Below are 19663 nucleotides of genomic sequence, written 5' to 3'. Positions count from 1 at the left end.
ATAAATCAACATGAACTAGCTGGTAGGGAGCTGTTGTGGTTCTTTCAGCCTCCCGGTTAATTGGTGCAATAGTCATTTTAGCTTTATGACAAGAATCACAATCCATTATCTGTCCACAATCCTTCAATTTCATGTTTTCACTATGCATGGGGTTTTTCTTAATCGTGTCAAGGTTTGCATGCCCCAGCCTTTGATGCCATTCATGAACGCAGCCCTGATGTACCTGTGCCTCAGCGTTTAACACAGCACACCCTGTTTGACTGCTCTTTATTACAAACTGTGAATCATTAAGGCTTCCCTGCAAACACGCTTGATCTCCCCTCATTATATAACATTGGTCTTTGTGGAACAATACAGAAAAATCACGACTCACCAGTTTTCTGACTGACAATATGTTATGAGCCAATTCCGGAACAAACAAACATTCTGACATTATCCCAAGTTTATTAAATCTCACCAGTCCTCGGGCTTCCACCCTTTTGTGTGATCCATCTGCAAGTTGCACAAAATCCTGCACTTCTTCTGAAGCATAAAACAAACTTCTGTCTTTAATTAATATATGGCTTGCACCGCTGTCAAGAAGCCAGTTAACAGGTCCTAAATCTTGAGACTTCTGTTTACAAACAAAGTTCACACTTCCCTGCTTCAAGCCTCCGTCCCTGGAGTTTCGCTTGACTGCACAGTCTTTTCAGAGATGCCCATGAGCCCCACAGGCAAAACAAGACTTCAGCCGCTGCTGCTCCCGCTTGTTTTCCTGTCTGCAGCTGCTTTCTTCTTTCAGCTTGGTTCTTTGCTTTTCCTCAGCACTTTTCACCTCTTGTCTCCGCTGCCATTCCTGGGTCAGCTTTTCCTCAATAAACGCAACGTTCAGACCTCCGTCAGGCATGGCTTCGAAAGCCATGACCATATTATTCCAAGTCCCATCGAGCGAAGCCAGGATCAGATAGGTCTTCTGAAGTTCAGAGTGTTCGACGCCTCGGTCCATCAGCTCAGCAAACAGGCATCTGAATTCCGTGAGATGCTCACTCATTTCACACTCACCCGTGAAGCGCATCTGGTAAAGCTTCCGTGCCAAACACAATCTAGATCCTGCAGTCTGTTGCACATGAAGAGCCTCCAACACGTCCCACATCTGTTTGGCGTTTGTAACATCTCTCACGTGTAGCAGTTGAGAGTCAGATAGAGCCAGAAGTATAAAAGCCTGCGCCTTCTGAACTCTACACGTCCAGGCTGCAGTCAGTACCGCCGGAGTGGGTCCATCTATTGTGTCCCATAAATCCTCTTTTATCAGCAAAGCCCTCATCCTTGGCTTCCAGCTGCCATAATTCTTTTCCGTCAATCTTTCCATTGGCAAGCCTCCCCCAGACAGGTTTACAGCCATGTTGCTCACCTCCGTCTGGTACAATCAATCAAGCTGCCCTCTGGAACTCCGTCTGCCGTTCAGACCAGCAACTTACTCCCGTGTAATGCGCTGTGGATCTGGGCCAATAACCCTGTTGACGTGTGTGCATTGTTGCGTGAAACAGCATACATTACGTTGGAGTTAAGTTGAGCAAGAAACTTCTTCAGAGCATTAGAGCATGTTAAGAGACTTTATTAAGACATTATGGCCAAAGGCTTAAGAGTAAAAACATGTAGAGTTTCTTCAGTCACCCCCCTTCTGGTACATCTCTCTCCAAAGGTACACAGAAGAGAACCTCTCAGTTCAGAGAGCCTGGCTGGGTGTCTAGACTCAGTGAGTTCAAATCCCCGCTCGTGTCTCCTGGCTGTCAAGGGCCAGCTAAAGATCCCCCCACAGTGAGTGGCTCAGGGGTTATGTGCCCTGCCACCTGTACAGCCGTGGGCAAGCTGCATAGTCCCAAGAAGCCCAGTTGCCCCCCAGCTGGCAGCTGCGGACAAGGAAGGGGCTGGCTTGTGCAGCTGTGGTAAGCTGAGCAGGCCCTAACCCAGCTGGGGAGTACTAGCCTCTGAGGGAGGCAATGGTAAACCCCCTCTGAATACCGCTCACCATGAAAACCCTATTCATAGGATCGCCATAAGTCGGGATCGACTTGAAGGTAGTCCATTTCCATTTTCAAAAGAGTTTCAATAAGACTAATGAAATAATGAAATTTTGTATCCCTAAGATCCAAACAAAATGACATGATATTACACCATACACATGTTTGTGTGTGTGTGTGTGTGCTTTCTGAGTGTGTGTTAAAACTAACTATGAAGTACAGCTGGATAAGTTGGATGGATAAATATGTCAGGTACCCCTTCCAGTTCCCTAAATAGTACCACTTCACACATTACAGTTAAAAAAAGTGCCTTCACTGTGTTTGAAGGCATTTCAGTGTCTTGGGGTTTCTTCAGATACATGTATTTACCACAAATATGTAGCCAACCTCTGGGAGAAACACAAGCTTGCATCATTGCTGTGGGCCAGCTTTCCATAACCTGCAACTCCCAGCATCCCTAACCATTGGCCATTCTGGCTGGGGCTTATTGGAGTCCAACAACATCTGGAGGGCACCAGGTTGAGGACAGCTGCTTTAGGCTAATGTATGAAGAAGCCCTGAGTGTAAGGACAATGCATTTTTGTATGGCTGAGATATATTATAAAAGGAAACAAGAAACTGTTGAAAGCTCAGGTCTTCAGACAACAAATCAAATTAATCTGTCTGCTGTTGAGAGCCCTTGAATATCTTCTGTTTTAAATTATTGCCTGTTATAAGTTAATTTGTCTGTATAGCAAAGGCATAGCTATTTCATGAAAGAGGTTAGAAGAGCTACTCTTTTCAGGTGCTCCTCATGTGAATGGGTAGAGTGAGGATGCACTAGTTGACTCTGCTATCCCCAGTGTGTTCCTAATGGCCCAACCCCACAGGGGTATCTATACATTGGGACTGAACCTCTGCAGCAGGGGAGCAGGGAGGTTTCCTGCATGATTGAGAACCCTGATCACACAGTAAAGCAGGATCCCTGCTGCAGATAATTTCATCATGTCAAGGGCTGTAGGGCTTGGCCACTTAGAACATGACAGCAGTGGCAGGGCCAATGTGCATAGCCCTGCTTTCCCTGCTCATGTAAAGGGGATCACGCTAGAGGGAACTCCTGAAAAGAGCTTTAGGATGATCACAGTTCTGATTTCAACGTTGTTGAAAATAGCGTTATGCAGAAAGTTGACATGTTTCAGTTTTCTGCCAAAAAGAGAGCTTTGTAAGGGCAATATTTACTGAGATGTTTTACTTTTTTCATTAGCCACTTTATTGCCACTGTTTCCCGTCTCTGTTGCTGCTTCTCTGCCATTTTTTCCTTGGTTAGGACTCACAGCACTGTGTAGGCAATCAAATTTGTCTATATGCTGATGCCACTGGGAGCAAACAAAGCTGATTTAGAGTGAGGATAAGGCTGCCCAGACTGAGTCAAGTGGGTAATCCTAGACAACAGTGAGGACGTCACCAAGGTCAAATAAAGTCTATTCAGGGCAATGCCTCCTGAACATGCAACCATCCCCTTTCACAGGGAAAAAAAACAGTTGAAAGTGGGGTACCTTTCTACACTGATGAAAATTGCCTCCTCTGTTCTCCTCAGCCTCAGTGAAACATTGTGGATCAATTGCTTTTCCAATGGCCCTCATATCTATAATGGGAGGAAAATGGATACATTCATTCACCAAGATTCAGATAGTGGCTGTACCCACACAGAAGATAGTTTTTGTTGGATGCATGTGCCCCCCCCCAAAAAAAAATAGCATAGTGTTTTTACAAAGCTGAAATACTGAAGATTAACTGAGCAAGAGGGGGACAATAGACTGCATTTAATTAGTCAGTCCCTCCTCACTCAGAAGAGGATAAGAAAAGTCTGCTGGATCAGGCTACTGGCCCATCTAGTCCAGCATCGTGTTCTCAGTGGCCAACCAGATGCCTATGGGAAGTTCACAAGCAGGATCTAAATGTAAGAGCGCCCTCCCCTCCTGAAGTTTCCAGAAACTGTTATTCGTAAACATACTGCCCCCAATAGTGGAGGTAGAACATCAGGGCTATCAGGGTTAGTAGCCATTGATAGCCTGATCCTCTATGTATTTGTCTAATCTTCTTTTAAAGCCATCCAAGCTGGTGGCCATCACTGCCTCTTGTGAGAGCGAATTCTATAGTTGAACTATGCACTGTGTGAAGAAGTGCTTTCTTTTGTCTGTCCTTAATCTTCCAACATTCAGCTTCATTTGATGACCATGGATTCTAGTGTTATGAGAGGAGAAAAACATTTCTCTATACACTTTCTCCATACCATGCATAATTGTACATGCTTTTGTCTTGTCTCCCCTTACCTTTTCTCTAAACCAAAAAGTACCAATGCTGCAACTTTTTCTCATAGGAGAGTTGCACCATCCCCTTCCTCATGAGTTAATCTTCCTCAGCAAGAAACTGATCAGCAAGTCTTCACCTTTTTAAGAGGGCTATGTATGTTTATCCTTCAGGTGCTCTGCACATGCTCTATTGCGTCAGCATCATGATGGATAGCAGTTACTCTAGTAGACTGCATATTCATCTTAATATGGTCCTATGTATTGTTGACAAATGGATTGCTATTTAAATAAGCATCACTATGGTGTTCACTGTAGCAATTGGAAAATGTTAAATTGAGCAGAGTATTGTTTCTGTTAATTATATATATTTGTTTAAACAAAACCACAGAGAACACAAGCAGGGTACAGAAGCCATACACAACTAACTAAATAAATAAATCCATAACTGCTTAATTATAGGTCTGCACGAAAAGCAGTAGTACCTAAGCAGGGACCACACCGTTTAATAAAATTCTTGATTTTTAAATTAATTCTGATGCCTCCTATTAAAGTGTATAGCAAACTCTCAAAATGAAATTAAACCTGATGTATGGTTTGTAACCTGAATAAAAGGATTGTTTAGATTGCAGGAAACTTTAAACATAATGGAAATAAAAGTTTAGAGGCAAGTAGATATAATAGAACAAGGGATAATATATCAGATATACCTACTTTAGATCACAGGTTACAAGAGAGAATTTATGTGGCACATTTAGCTCAAATCTATTGTTATAAGCTGAACATGCTTCTCTAGCCTTGATTACAACTGCAGCAAAAGTGTAACATTTCCAGAAAACGTATATCCATAATATTAACAGTGCAATCCTGTACAAGTCTAGTCAGAAGTAATCCACCGAACCTTGATTTTACTGTGGCTTACTTCCCGGTAGCGACTGAAGTGTTGGTTCTCTCTGTTTCTCATTCTTCTAATCTTAAATTCAGTTTTCCGCATTTCTGCAGCAATTGGTGATTTAAAACAAAAAAACTTCATGAAAGTTCTCCAGCATTTGATTGTGAATTTCTCCTAATAAACACATTTGATCTCCGCCATGCCCCCTCTATGATGAGCTTCTGCCGGGCCTTGAAGACCTGGCTCTTCAGGCAGGCTATTGGGGTGGGTTAGGTTTTATTATTGTTGTTGAGATTTTTAATGTTTTAATGTATTTGTATGTTTTTATTTTGTACGTCGCCCAACGTGGCTGGACAGCCAGCCAGATGGGCGACTAATAAATTTAATAAATAAATAAAATAAATAATTTTTTTGTAGACTAATGTGCACATTTTTGCAAGCCATTTCTCATCATATAATGCATTTTGCATGTTTTTTCATGCATATATTCATTTTTATGCACATGTTCTGCTAATATATGCATTTTTCTGAGCATTGTTTGGATGGCGTACTGTATCACAAAATTTGAATAAGTGCACATTTCAAAGGATGGCTGTGTTTCGATTCCCATATGGTTTTGGAAAGTGCACATTTGATAGATAGAGACCCAGTGCCTGCAGGAGGAAGGGGAACACCACCATCCAGGGAAGGAGAGCTGGCTGCTGCTGCTGCTGCTGCTGCTGCTGCTGCTGCTGCTGCTGCTGCTGCTGCTGCCGCCGCCCGCCCGCCCGCCCGCCCTCCCGCCCACTTGCCCGCTTGCTGCTGCTGCTGCTCAGCTACCACCACCACCACCCTCTCTTTGTTGGACTTCTGCTGGGCAGGTGTCACGCCTTGCAGGACCAGGCCCTCAGGTACTCACCCAGCTGTTGCTGATTTCTTCCACCTGTCCCTTCTCTGGAGGGGATACATAAGCTGGCTGGCTGAGGCGGCTCCTGCTTTACCTGCCTTTTTGTGGGTCTTGAGTCATGTGCCTGGGAGAGAGGACTCAGAGCCAAGTGCAGAGATTTGAGGGGGTGTTGTGAGAAGGACTTGCCAGGTAAGGGGAATGCGGCCCAGACAGTTAACAGCTACGCCTTGTTCTGGTCCTCCCCACACCTGCAGGTTTGTTGGTTGCCCTATCAGCCACCTCTCAGACCTCCGGATGCTGCTCCTAAATGCCAGATCGGTGCATAATAAGTTCTCCCTCATTCACGATTTAATTGTGGATGAGGCAGGCAATCTGGCATGTATAACCGAGAGCTGGGTGGGTGAGCAGGAAGGAGTCAGTCTCTCCCAGCTATGTCCACCAGGGTACCTGGTCTAGCATCAGTGTAGACCTAAGGGTCAGGGAGGGGGGTTGCTGTGGTCTATAGGAGCTCCATCTCCCTCTGCAAGCACCCTGTCCCTGTGGCTACTGGTCTGGAGTGTTTGGACCTTATGTTGGGTCAGTGGGACAGACTGGGGGTTCTGTTGGTGTACCGCCCACCCCACTGCCCAACAGACTCCCTAGCTGAGCTGACGGAGGTGGTCTCAGGTGTACTGTTGAGATTCTCCAGACTGTTGGTTCTGGGGGATGTCAGCATCCATGCCGAGGCCACCTTATCTGGGGCGGCTCAGGATTTCATGGTCTCCATGACAACCATGGGACTGTTCAAATATGCCATTGGCCCAACACATGTAGCAGGGCATACTCTAGATTTGGTTTTTGCAACTGGACACGGAGTTGGTGATCTGACATCAGTCCCTCTGTCATGGACAGATCACTGCTTGCTGAAGTTTAGACTTACAGCAGCTTTTCCCCTCTGCAAGGGTGGGGGACCTATTAAGCCCTCAAAGACTAATGGATCCGGCTGGTTTCCAAAGGGCTCTGGGGAGTTTTCCGGCTGATAGGGCTGGCGCTCCTGTTGAAACCCTGGTTGAACTGTGGAATACAGAAATGACCCGAGCGGTTGACATGATTGCTCCTGAGCGCCCTCTCCTGTGTAGAGCTCATACGGCTCCATGGTATACCCCAAAGCTGAGAGCAATGAAACAATACAGGAGATGGCTTGAGTGCAGATGGAGACGAACTCCTAGTGGATGCAGTTATACACTGGTAAGTGCCTATGGTAAACTGTATTTAGGTGCAGTAAGGGCAGCAAAAAAAAAATTTTTCCTGCCACTATCAAAGCATCAATCTGCCACCCAGCGGAGCTCTTCAGAATTGTCTGGGGGCTATTACATTCTGGCCACAGGGACATGGTAAAACCATCTGAGGCCCGCTGTAATGAATTTGCTAGGCACTTCCAGGACAAAATCTTTAGCATCCGGCAGGACTTAGACTCCATTGTTATAGCAGGTGAATCAAGCAAGGTATCCAGAGCACAGCCTTGTCCCAATTTCTTGGATGAGTTTCAGTTGGTACAGCTTGAGAATGATGACAAGGTGCTTGGACAGGTTCGTGCAACCACTTCTGTGCTGGATACTTGCCCTTCTTGGCTAATAAAAGCTAGCAGGGATGGAACAGCCAGCTGGGTCAGGGAAGTGATTAATGCCTCTCTGCGAGAGAGGGTGGTCCCTGGCTGCCTGAAAGAGGTGGTAGTGAGACCACTCCTGAAGAGACCCTCCCTGGACCCAGAAAATCTTAATAAATATAGGCCGGTAGCAAATGTTCTATTCCTGGGCAAGGTCCTTGAACGATTGGTTGTGGGCCAGCTCCAGACACTCTTGGATGAGACTGATTATCTGGATCCATTTCAGTCGGGTTTCAGGCCTGGCTTTGGCACAGAAACAGCCTTGGTCACCCTGTATGATGACCTTTGTCGGGAGAGAGATAGGGGAAGTGTGACTGTGTTGATTCTCCTTGATCTCTCAGCAGCTTTCCATACCATTGACCATGGATCCTTCTGGGGAGACTGGCTGAGTTGGGAGTGAGAGGTACTGCATTGCGGTGGTTCTGCTCCTACTTGGCAGGTCACCTCCAGAAGGTGGTGCTTGGGGAACATTGCTCAGCACCCTGGGCTGTCCAGTATGGGGTTCCGCAGGGGTCAGTTCTGTCCCCCATGCTGTTCAACATCTACATGAAACCGTTGGGTGCGGTCATCCGGAGCTTTGGAGTGTGTTGCCCTCAGTATGCTGATGACAAGCAGCTCTATTTCTCCTTTTCATCTTCTTCAGGTGAGGCTGTCAATGTGCTGAACCGGTGCCTGGCTGCGACAATGGACTGGATGAGGGCTAATAAACTGAGGCTCAATCCAGACAAGACTGAGATGCTGCTAGTGGGTGGTTCTTCTGACCAGATGGTGGATGTCCAACCTGTCCTGGATGGGGATGCACTCCCCCTGAAGGAGCAGGTTCATATCTTGGGGGTTCTCCTAGAACCATCTCTGTCACTTGAGGCTCAGGTAGCCTCGGTGGCATGGAGTGCCTTCTACCAACTTCGGTTGGTGGCCCAACGACGTCCCTATCTGGACAGGGATAACCTGGCTTCAGTTGTCCATGCTCTGGTAACCTCCAAATTAGATTACTGCAATGCACTCTATGTAGGGCTGCCTTTGAAGACGGTTCAGAAAGTGCAGCTTGTGCAAAATGCAGCAGCCAGATTGGTAACAGGGACCAGATGGTCCGAACATATAAAACTGATTCTGGCCCGCTTGCATTGGCTGCCTGTATGTTTCCAAGCTCAATTCAAGGTGCTGGTTTTGACCTATAAAGCCTTACATGGCTTGGGACCAGAATAGCTGATGGAATGCCTCTCCCGATACAAACCCACCCATACACTACATTCAAGATCCAAGGCCCTCCTCCGGGTGCCTACTCAGAGGGAAGCTGGGAGTCTGGCAACAAGGGAGAGGGCCTTCTCAGTGGTGGCCCCCAAATTATGGAATGATCTTCCTGACGAGGTGTGCCTGGTGCCAACACTGTTATCTTTTTGGCTCCAGGTCAAGACTTTCCACTTTTCCCAGGCATTTTAGCATGTGTTTTAAATTGTTTTTAAAAGATGTGTTGTTAAATTTGTATATTTGTTTTAATGTTTTTAGTGGGGTGGTATATAACTACAATAAATAAATAAAATAAAATAATAAATAAATACAAACTGAATCAAAATTCTCACCCATCCCTACTTCCAGGTAAGTTGGTATAGGATAGCATCCTGAATCTCTCAATTTGTAACACTTTATTGTGGCAGCTCATGAAACTTGCAACAACTTTTTTTGTTTTGTCTAACAAAATTAACTTTTACACTATTAATATGATTTCTTGAAACAATTTCCTTTCTAATTGGTGATGACCGCTTAGATCATCTAGTCTTTCAGAATTTCAGGGAACATTGATTCATGAATTCCTTACATGTTCTTCATTTAAAATGCATTATTGAGAATGGATGTTTCCTAAGCCAATTTAAGGGTTGGTTATGACATCACCTAAAGCCTCTTTTAAAAAAAAATTAAAATGAAGCATAAAGTTCTCCAGAGTGATAATTAAAAGCATATTTGGCTTCTTAAAAACTAGATTTAGTTGCCTGAATAAATCTGATGACACATGTTTTCTTGGAACATTTTATGCTGCCCACTTAACCTTTTCTGGTGATAAAACATACTTTACTTTTAGTGGAAGAAGCAAATTAATGTATCAGAACAAATTATTGAAATAAATGAACTAACAAATTGTTGGCAAGATACTATAAAACGTATATGTACTATATAGAACCTGTATGTTCAGGAAATGGCAGTGGCAACACAAGATTGATTTTTTTTTTAATTTGCCCTCCAAATCTGGGGTATTCAAGATAGCTTTCCATTAACCTTAAGGTAATCTATCAAATCTTCATTTGAAACAGCTACATGCTTAAATGTTTCTCTTAATAAGCATCTATGAAATTACATTTCATGCCATCTTTTGATGTCATCATCACTTTTTTGGCTAATGGCTGAGATCCAAAGAGTCCAATGTGTGAGCTAGGGGAAATGTCATTATCCGTGCAATCCTGTGTATGCATACTGAGAAGTAAGCCCAAATGAGTTCAGTGGGGGCTTACTCCCAGAAAAGTGAGTATACAATTGCAGTTTATAAACTGACTTTTATCTGTCTCTTGCAACTGAGATTTCCATATACGGTATGCATTTCTGTCTTGTGAAATGAAAGTCTTAGTATTAATATCATTTTTAAGAACACCGGCAACTATGATTTCTATAAGAAAGCAAGGGGAAATGCCTCACCCCCCAAAAAGGCAGAATGACAGAATGAAAGGAAAATCCAGAACAATGGCAAGAAAATAAGTATAAAATAAATACTGGGGAAATGTTGGGCATAGAAGAGTGTAACAGAATCATAATGTAACAACATTATGCTGCCTAGAGCATAATGGGCTGGAGCAAAGGGTCGTATGCAATCCACCTGGGCTCTTCTACACCCCCCCACACTTCTAGTGTAGATGCTTGAACAACCCTTCCACAAAAAAAAACCCTGTTCCTAAAGATCACTACTGTAAGGCCTTCTGTAAGTCAGTCAGGGTAGACAATACTGAACTAGATGGATCAGTGGCCTGGCTCCATAGCTTCCTATGTTAAAGATGTGTCAGTGGTCGGATGGGAGGGGAGGTGGCTTATGCTGTTATTCTATCTGACGCATTAATCATACTGAATGACATAGATTGAAGCAAGAGTTTTATATATAGAATTAGCCAGGCCTTGTTTCTTGAGCTGTGTGTTTCTGGCTGGACTGAAGAACTGCTGTACTGGCTTGGACCACTGTGATAAAGTGCATGCAACAGTACTGGGAGACCGAATAGTTAAGAATTTGTAGGTGAAACCATCTGCCTTCTGGAGGCACCGTGAGAAGAACAATGCTTGGTTGTGGTTTGTGTATTTGATAAGGTGGTAGGCTGCTGGTTGAGGCTCTAGGCCTCTGTTTCATTTTATTTGTATTTTATATTAAAATAAGCACTTAAGATCTATCAGTAATTAGCAGTGCCCTGTTCTTGGTGGAAGGCTAAGGACCCCTCTGACTCTCTGTCATATGGGTGGTTCTGCACAGGGCCGGCCCCTGAAGGACTCCTCTTTAGGGTAGGTGGGTAGTGCTCACATTCTGTAATCTGTGGCAGCATTGGCTCCTGAACCTGCTGCGGATAGCAGAGGGGGAGTTCACCGGCACCCCCCCTACAATAGTGCAGGCCCACCAAGCCTGCATGCATGCCCCACCTACCTCTCCCATTGGGGTGAATGCTGCTTGCACTATGCACATACCTGCCATCAACCAAGATGACAGCCGAGGCTTCCCTAAGGGTTAATGCCTCTGCCACCATCTTGGTTGATGGCAGGCATGTGTGCGCTGCGCAGCCAGCATTTACCACAGCAGAAGAGGTAGGTGTGGGCAGGCTGGTGCCCAAGGGCCCAGTCATGCCGGTGCCAGCACTGGTGCTGCAGCATAGAAGAGATTGGACCATTCATTCCTCCCCCTGAAGACATTCCCGGTGGTAGATAGAGTAAGGTGCCTGGGTTCTGCTGCTTAAGTCCCTGCAGGGCTGGCACCAGGCATGACTGGGCCCTTGGGCACAAGACTGGCCCATGTCATCATGCTCCCCAACACCCTGTCTTGATGCAGATGGTGCAGGCTTAAATAGGCTCACTCCCCCATCTACCCCCCCATATTAGGGTTGCCAGGTCAGAAGCATCCCAAAACCTGAGATTTTAGGGACGGGGCCATGTGATGTCATGGGGCGGGCCCAAGTCATGTCACGGGGCGGGCCCAAGTGATGTCATTCATGATACATTAAGCATCAATCACAGTTGCTTGGAGCGTACAATTAAAAAAAAATATCTGACTGGAAATTAAGCTAGACATCTTAGCTAAAAGATGGAGCCTGGATAGGGAACATTTAATCTAGCCTACTTGCTTTCGGCAAGAAGGGTTTAAGTGCCTTCAGGCCAGGCCAGTCACCAGAAGGTCACTGTAGGAAGAAAGCCTAGTGTTGTGGAGATGTTAGATGGGAGCATTCAGGAGTAAAGATGGATGCCCCTGAAGGCTGCAATTCTAAACACATGTACTAAGGAACTAAGCCCCCATAGAACTCAACAGGACTTACTTCTGAGTAGATATAGTTTGGATTGTGCTGTTGGTAAAGCTTGACTAGGGATCCTCTGCAAAGACATCCATATCTAAGCAGGGTTGGCAACCCCCTGCCTGGAATGCCCTGCCCTTATCTTTTAATGTGGCTGCTCCAAACGTCTTTACAGATTTGACCCTTCACTTCAGAAAGAGGTCTGAGAAATGAGTAAGAGTAAGAAGATTCTCTACCCTTTCTGTCTGCATAGATGCCCTCATCCTTCCCCTGCGCCCAGCAGAAGCTCTGGGCCAGGCGGGACACAGTGGCATCTCGTAGAGTGCACCCTCCCCTTTCCTGGGATATATGATTTGTCCTGGCCCAGAGCAGATTTCGGGGTGTGTACCCCAAGTTACTTATTTTTTTCTATATGTTTTTGTCCATTTAGATTTTGCATTGATGCACCTGTGTGTGCCCGGTGCCCAGCAGAAGCTCTGGGCAACATGGGATGCACTGGCATCTCATAGAGGACACTCATCCCTTTCCTGGGGTATATGATTTGTCCTGTCCCAGAGCAGATGTTGGGGTTGGCACCCCCAGTTACTTATTTTTTCCTGTACGTTTTGGTCTGCTTTGATTTTGCTTAGATGCCCTCTTCCTTCCCCTGTGCCCAGCAGAAGCTCTGGGCCAGGTGAGATGCAGTGGCATCTCATAGAGGATACCCTCTCCTTTCCTGGGGTATATGATTTGTCCTATCCCAGAGCAGATGTTGGGGTGGGCACCCCCAGTTACTTATTTTTCCTGTATGTTTTGGTCTGCTTTGATTTTGCATAGATGCCCTGCTCCATGCCCTGCGCCCAGCAGAAGCTCTGGGCCAGGTGGGACACAGTGGCATCTCGTAGAGGACACCCTCCCCTTTCCTGGGGTATATGATTTGTCCTGGCCCAGAGCAGAGTTTGGGTGGGCACCCCCAGTTACTTATTTTTTATGATTTTATGACATCATTATGTATTTATGATGATATCAGAAGCCTGATGATTTTGATTGCATAAATGTATTGTTACTCCTGACGGGGAGAGTCCCCCCGATCACAGTGATATATCATACAGGGTACCCCAACATATTTGTTAGGGTTCAGAGACATGTTAAGTTTGGTTTGAAGTTGCTGTAGTTGTCAACTCTTCTTTTTTAGTGTTTTGAACTTTCAAGCAAATAAGGAACTGGGAACTAGGGGCTCATCCAGACGGCTGCAAAATGTGTGACATGCCCGCTATGTGTGTTCATTATTTTTCGGTCGTCCAATTGACGACTCGCTCTGTTACGCATTTTCGTGGGTTAAATCCACTCCATGCAATACCAGCAAAAATGTGATTTGCTGTTTAAAATCGGGAATCATCCGCTGTGCCTTCAGGAGGTAGGATGCAATACCGCGGACTTTACAGCTGATGGGTGGTTCTTGGGCATTTCCCCTTGCTCCTTCTCCTCATTCCAGCCAATCACGTATCTGCACTTTTGTGCATGTGCGAGAATAAGCCCAGGAAAGTTGAACCAATCATCGCAATGGTGGGGTGTTGGGGGGGGAGGGTCTGCAACTACTGCACAGATGCATTTTATTTTTTGCCAGCCTGCAAACTGGGCGGCTGCTGTGGGTGAGATCTGCAATGCACAGCAAGCGAGAAGCCTCCGGAAAGCTTTGTCAATTTCATTCTACTCGCTGGGGTTTTTGTTTCAAATCATTTCACCGTGGGAAGGAAAGGGAGTAGGAGGGGTGTGTGACACGTTTCTTGCTTATTTGGAGAAATAAGTGCAATTGCCAGCGTGTGTATCTCCTTAAATATCCATAACGGCAGAAAAGCATACATAAGCATAATATCTCAAATACAAACAAGAAAGCAAGCAGGCTTCAAATGGGTAGACCTGGTGGCCTGGTCTACCCATTGAAATGCATAGACTTTCCGGATGCCAGGTCTCCCCATTGAAATGCCAGATCTACTCATTGAAACGCATTGACTGTTGTGACGCCAGGACTACCCATTGGGACGCATGGGCTTTTCTGCCCCCAGTTCTATCCATTGAAAGTATGGCATTCTCTGTCCTGCATATGAGTGGTTTGCTACAGGGTCCCTGCCGCCCGGAACCATAGAGACTGGAGAACCATAGAGCAAGAAAAGTGTCACCCCCCCTTCTCCCTTTCCTTCCCACGGCGAAATGATTTGAAACAAAACTCCCAGAGAGTAGAATGAAATTGACAAAGCTTTGCAGAGGCAGGCGTGAAACCAACCAGCAGCCCGTTTCTTGTTTGTATTTACGATATTACACTTAAACGAATGTATACTTTTCTGCCTTTATAGATATTTAAGGAGATACACACGCTGGCAATTGCACTTATTTCCCCAAAAAAGCAAGAAACGTGTCAAACCCCTGCCTTCTCCCTTTCCTTCCCACAGTGAAATGATTTGAAGCAAAAACCCCAGCGAGTAGAATGAAATTGACAAAGCTTTCCGGAGGCAGGCATGAAACCAACCAGCAGCCCCTTTCTTGTTTGTATTTGCGATATTATGCTTAAACAAATGTATGCTATTCTGCCTTTATGGATATTTAAGTAGATACACACGCTGGCAATTGCACTTATTTCTCCAAAAAAGCAAGAAACATGTCACCCCCCCTCCTTCTCCCTTTCCTTCCCGCGGCAAAATGATTTGAAGCAAAAACCCCAGCGAGTAGAATGAAATTGACAAAGCTTTCCGAAGGGAGGCTGAAACCGACCACCCCCTCCTTCTCCCTTTCCTTCCGCGGCGAGAACTCTTCATTGCAAAGGGGGAGAGGAACATACATCATTTTTTTGCTGACCAATTGGTTGATAGGGGGAGGTTTTAGAGGCGGAGCTTGGAAAAAGCGAAAAGAATGTAGGGGTCTTACCGCTGTGTGTGCGGGTGCAAAAAAGTGTTTTTTTTAATTGGGAAAGAGTGAGCTAAAAGGGAAAGTGAGGACCATCAGATGACAAACCGAATATGGAAACCGTGGATTATCCCGCTATGTTTGGATAAGCCCTAGGAACCAACTTCAGCATCGTATCAGTTAAATAGATTAAACAGTCACGGAGGGCAGCTGACGTTTTGGTATATATCTCGGGAACCAGACCACCTAGAAACTTAATTTTAAAAAAAAATTGGAGAGTCCGGAGATTAAGGCGTGCTAGCCGGAGAGCTGGAGGGCCCCCCAAAAACCAGAGACTCTTGCCGAAAACCGGAGACCTGGTAACTCTACCCCGTATCAACCTCTTACAGACACCCCACCACCATCTTGGGTGATGGCAGATATGTGTGCACACTGCATTAGTGTGCTGACATGGAAACACAGGAGGTAGGTGGGGTGGGAGAGCCTATTTAAACCCACACCTCCTGCATGGGAAGTACTTCCCCGGAGAGTGGAGCTCCCACTTTGCAATCTATGGTCCCAGAGATCCAATGCTGATGTGGGTTGCAGAGCAGGAGCTCCACCCTCCCAGCCTAAGGAGGGGGCCCTCAGCACCGGCGACTATCACATGCCACGGATTGGGAGTGGGACCTCCAGGCATCCCCCATACAGATAGTGTGGGCTTCAATAAGCCCACACACATGCCCCACCTACCTCTTTCATCACTGTGAATGTCATGTGCACTGTGCACGTATGCCTGCCATCAGCTAAGATGGCAGCAGAAGCTTACCTAAGAGGCTGATGTCCCCTGCTGCCATCTTGATTGATGGCAGTGCACACAGCATTCACACCAATGGGAGAGGTAAGTGGGATATGCGGGCGGGTGTTGCGGGCCCAGGGCAGGCTGGTGCCCAAGGGCCTAGTCATGCCTGGCACCAGCCCTGCTCTACAGCCTTATGTGTGCCAGTTATGCATCGCCAAAATAGAGAAGTTGCATCACACTCACACACACAGATAAAAGATAACATCAATATCCATAAAATGTGCATATGGTAATTTATATGTATCGACTGTATCTGTTTTTATGATTAATTTCAATTGATTTTATCCACTTTTTATTTTTGTTTTGGTAATGTGTACACTGCTAAGAAATTTCAGTAGTAAGCTGAAATAAATAATAGACACAAATTCAGAAATAATTATTATAGTTTAAATAGAAATGCATCTCACCATAGTGGGGAAAGCACAGGTGACTTGTGCGCCTACCCAGTCTGAGATGGGCAACTTCAAGGCTTGTGCTCTCCCTCTTTATGGTTCTCTATCTTTAAACTAGACTTGGATTGGTCAGCTGTCCAATAAAAGGCACCTTCAAAATAGAGGACTGTGTGCTCTAAAGTAGGACTCATGGCTACCCTACTTGTGTGATATAATACAAAAGGATCCTTTGGGCCCCTTCTCCTTTCATTTTTGGGCCCCTTCTCCTTTCATTTTTGGATGTTTGCTGAAGAACTTCATATTTCAGCATGCTTTTAATGTCTGATTTTAGTCTGTGAAGTTGCTAGTGGTATTTTTATCCATTTTAAATTGCCTGTCTTTATTGCTTTTTATATATTTTTGTACTATTTTCTTATTTGTACAGTTTTTTTCTAAATGTTATTATTTAGAAAAATATTTTCTATGACATGGGAAGTGTGTCTGTTTTAATGGAAAAATGGGATATGATGAGCATGATACAATTGGGGCAGATTGGTGCTGCCACAAGTCATGCATATGCAGAAAAGCATCCTTTTTGCCCCTGGGCCTCTTCAGATCTTGGCCAGTAGTCCCCACTACTCACCACCACCAAGAAAAACACAGTAGTAAGGCAGAAAGGAATTACTTTCAGACAAAATGTGCTCTGAGATTCCATGTGTGTATAATAGAATTCTGAAAAGTTCATATGTGTCCACAAGACAAAGTAATATACACTTCAGTGAGTTAGGCTATGGAAAAACTGCCCAAGTGAGAAATAAAGTAATTAAGTAATTAAAGGCCCCAATGAGGCCAGAAAGGAGGGTGACTGCTCTTTCTCTGTCTGATCCCATGCTCTGATCTCACCTCCGTCCAAGGAGCCCTTGTTTTGCTGTATTCGATCATTAACTCAGTAAAGATGAAGAACCAGCACCATCCCTGTGATGAGGGTGCTCATTGCATCTCTGTTGATCAGAACCAACCAATATCCAATGACATTAGTTAATGTAATGTTAATCTCAAGACTGGCTCCTTGGGGCTTTTGTTTTGTTTTTTCTACATAGCAGTCATTTGGGGTGGGGAGGAGAGAGAGATCTGGATCAGGACTGTAGCATGGGGAAGGAGGGCTTTAACCCTTTGCCCTCCCCATGCGTCCAACCCAGATCAGCCACCATTTCCTGTGGCTGCCAACAAAATATTTCTTCCCAGAGCTAATAGCATCTCAAAGAGGATTCACTAATAGGCAAAAAACCTCGCAGTTTAAGAATGTACCTGTTGGGCAGAAATATTAATTTGATCTTGGTATAAAACATCGGTTTATTTCCTGGTGACCTGACCTTTTCACATTCCAGAGGCTCAATGAATAAAAGCCAGTTTAAGCTGGAAACGTTCCCCTCTCCCTCTTTCCTGTAACCTTCCCAAACATATTACCTCGCATATAGTTGCAAAGTGTATCATGAAAGAAATGCTAAAGTATTCCTATTGCCCTATAAACCTTGACATGCAAGTCTTTGAAATGCAAGCCCAGCAATATTAAAGTTGTCACCACTCAAGGGGCGCCCAGTTGCAGCTGGCGCCCCATCCCATATCTATTCTTTTGTTTCTGGATGTAGAGAGCTTATCTCAAGGACATGTAAAATATGCAGACCCGAGTCTGAAAGAGATTTTGATATCCCTGCTTGTGTTTCTCCCTGGCACCCCTTCACCTCCTTTTCTACATATCTTAGAGGTTATTGTGACAATGTTTTTTTATGGTTTATGACGCTGCTCCCCAATATTGTAACCTCCGGGGAAAGGCTATATATTCTCTGACCTATCAATAAACGGGGTTCCCATTCTGAAAGGCTTCTGGCTTGTAAGTATCGGGTTCCCCTTTGCAAAGGTTAAGTGTTTTGTCTTACTTGGCCTCTGGTAGTGGGTGATTGCACTCATCTCCGCACCCTTCCCGGGTGAATGTGAGCTGGGGTAGACAGTGACGGCTTGCGTGTTGGGTTTGGGCCCAATAATTGGGGGCTCGTCCGGGATCCCTTTGTGCAGGGCCACATGCTACCGGGGTGTACCCCTCTTCTGACAACAGGCGCCACGAGAAAATTTTCTTGGTTGTCGTGGAAAGTGGGTCGACTGGTGGTTCGTGGGTAACGTACAAGTTGAGGAAAACCTCTACCAGACGCCATGGGAAACAAAGGGAGTGTACCGGTAAAGGACAGCCCTTTGGGTGTAATGTGTAAATTATGGGAAGACAAGGAGTTGCCTGTGCGCAAAAGAGGCCTGAAAAAGAAAAGAATGATTGAGCTCTGTGCAGAGGAATGGCCGCGGATGACTGCAGTGTCGGTGCCGGGTGAACGGTGGCCGAGGGGTGGATCCTTTGAAACCGCTCCGCTACTGGGAGTGCGGAGGCGGATTGGGAACAACCACCCGGATCAATTGGAATTTTGGCTCCTATGGAAAATAGGGTCGCAAAAATGGGAAAGTTTTACTTTAACGGCAGTAAGAACTCTGGCCAGTGAGGAACCCCCTCCTAGTTATTTTTCTGATGAAGAATCAGATAAAAGAATGGTTTTAAGCCGTTCCATTATTCCCTCGGCTCCAGATCCGCCCCGTACGCCCGGGAGCAGAGATCCCAATCGGAAACCGGGGATCCTTTCATCTGACTCAGGTGATGATGCAGATGAACAGGATGGAGAGGAGGGAACCTCAAGGAGTATGGTCACGCACATGCGAAAGGAAAAGGAAAAGGAAAGGGAAGCGGCGGAGGCTACTGAGTTTCCCCTGGTAGTACGCGACCAACCGTATGTGGATGGTAATGGTGATATCCAACATACGGAAGTGGTCGAGTTGAAAACTTGGCTGGAATGGGATCTTAAGGAATGGAGTAAGATGGCTGGGACCTTTGGAGAACAGCCAAGGAAAATTAGAGAATTGTTAAGTAGGTTGTTTGAAAGTCACAATCCGATGTACTCGGATGTGGAACATTTGTTACGAAGAGTATTGACGGGAGAGGAACATAGCAGATTGTGGGCAATTGAGACTATGTGGGCTGCAGAGGTGGCAACACACACGGCTTGGTCGGATAGGGCTCAGGCAGCTGCAATGTGGGTTGCGGGAGACTGGACGCAGCCTCGCCGCGCCCAATTGCAGGCTGATAGGGATAGAATTTTGACACACCTGGAGCGCATGTCACAGAACCCCCCTAATCAGGCTAAATTTATGGCTATAAAACAAGAAGCCAATGAGGCCCCCTGAAAATTCTGGTCGCACCTGTTAGATGGAGCACGAAGTTTTACCAATTTGAACCCTG

Source organism: Rhineura floridana, chromosome 1 (genome assembly GCF_030035675.1).
Source record: "Rhineura floridana isolate rRhiFlo1 chromosome 1, rRhiFlo1.hap2, whole genome shotgun sequence".
Classification (NCBI taxonomy): domain Eukaryota; kingdom Metazoa; phylum Chordata; class Lepidosauria; order Squamata; family Rhineuridae; genus Rhineura; species Rhineura floridana.
The sequence above is the reverse complement of the archived record's forward strand: the minus strand, read 5'-3'. Positions refer to the sequence as shown.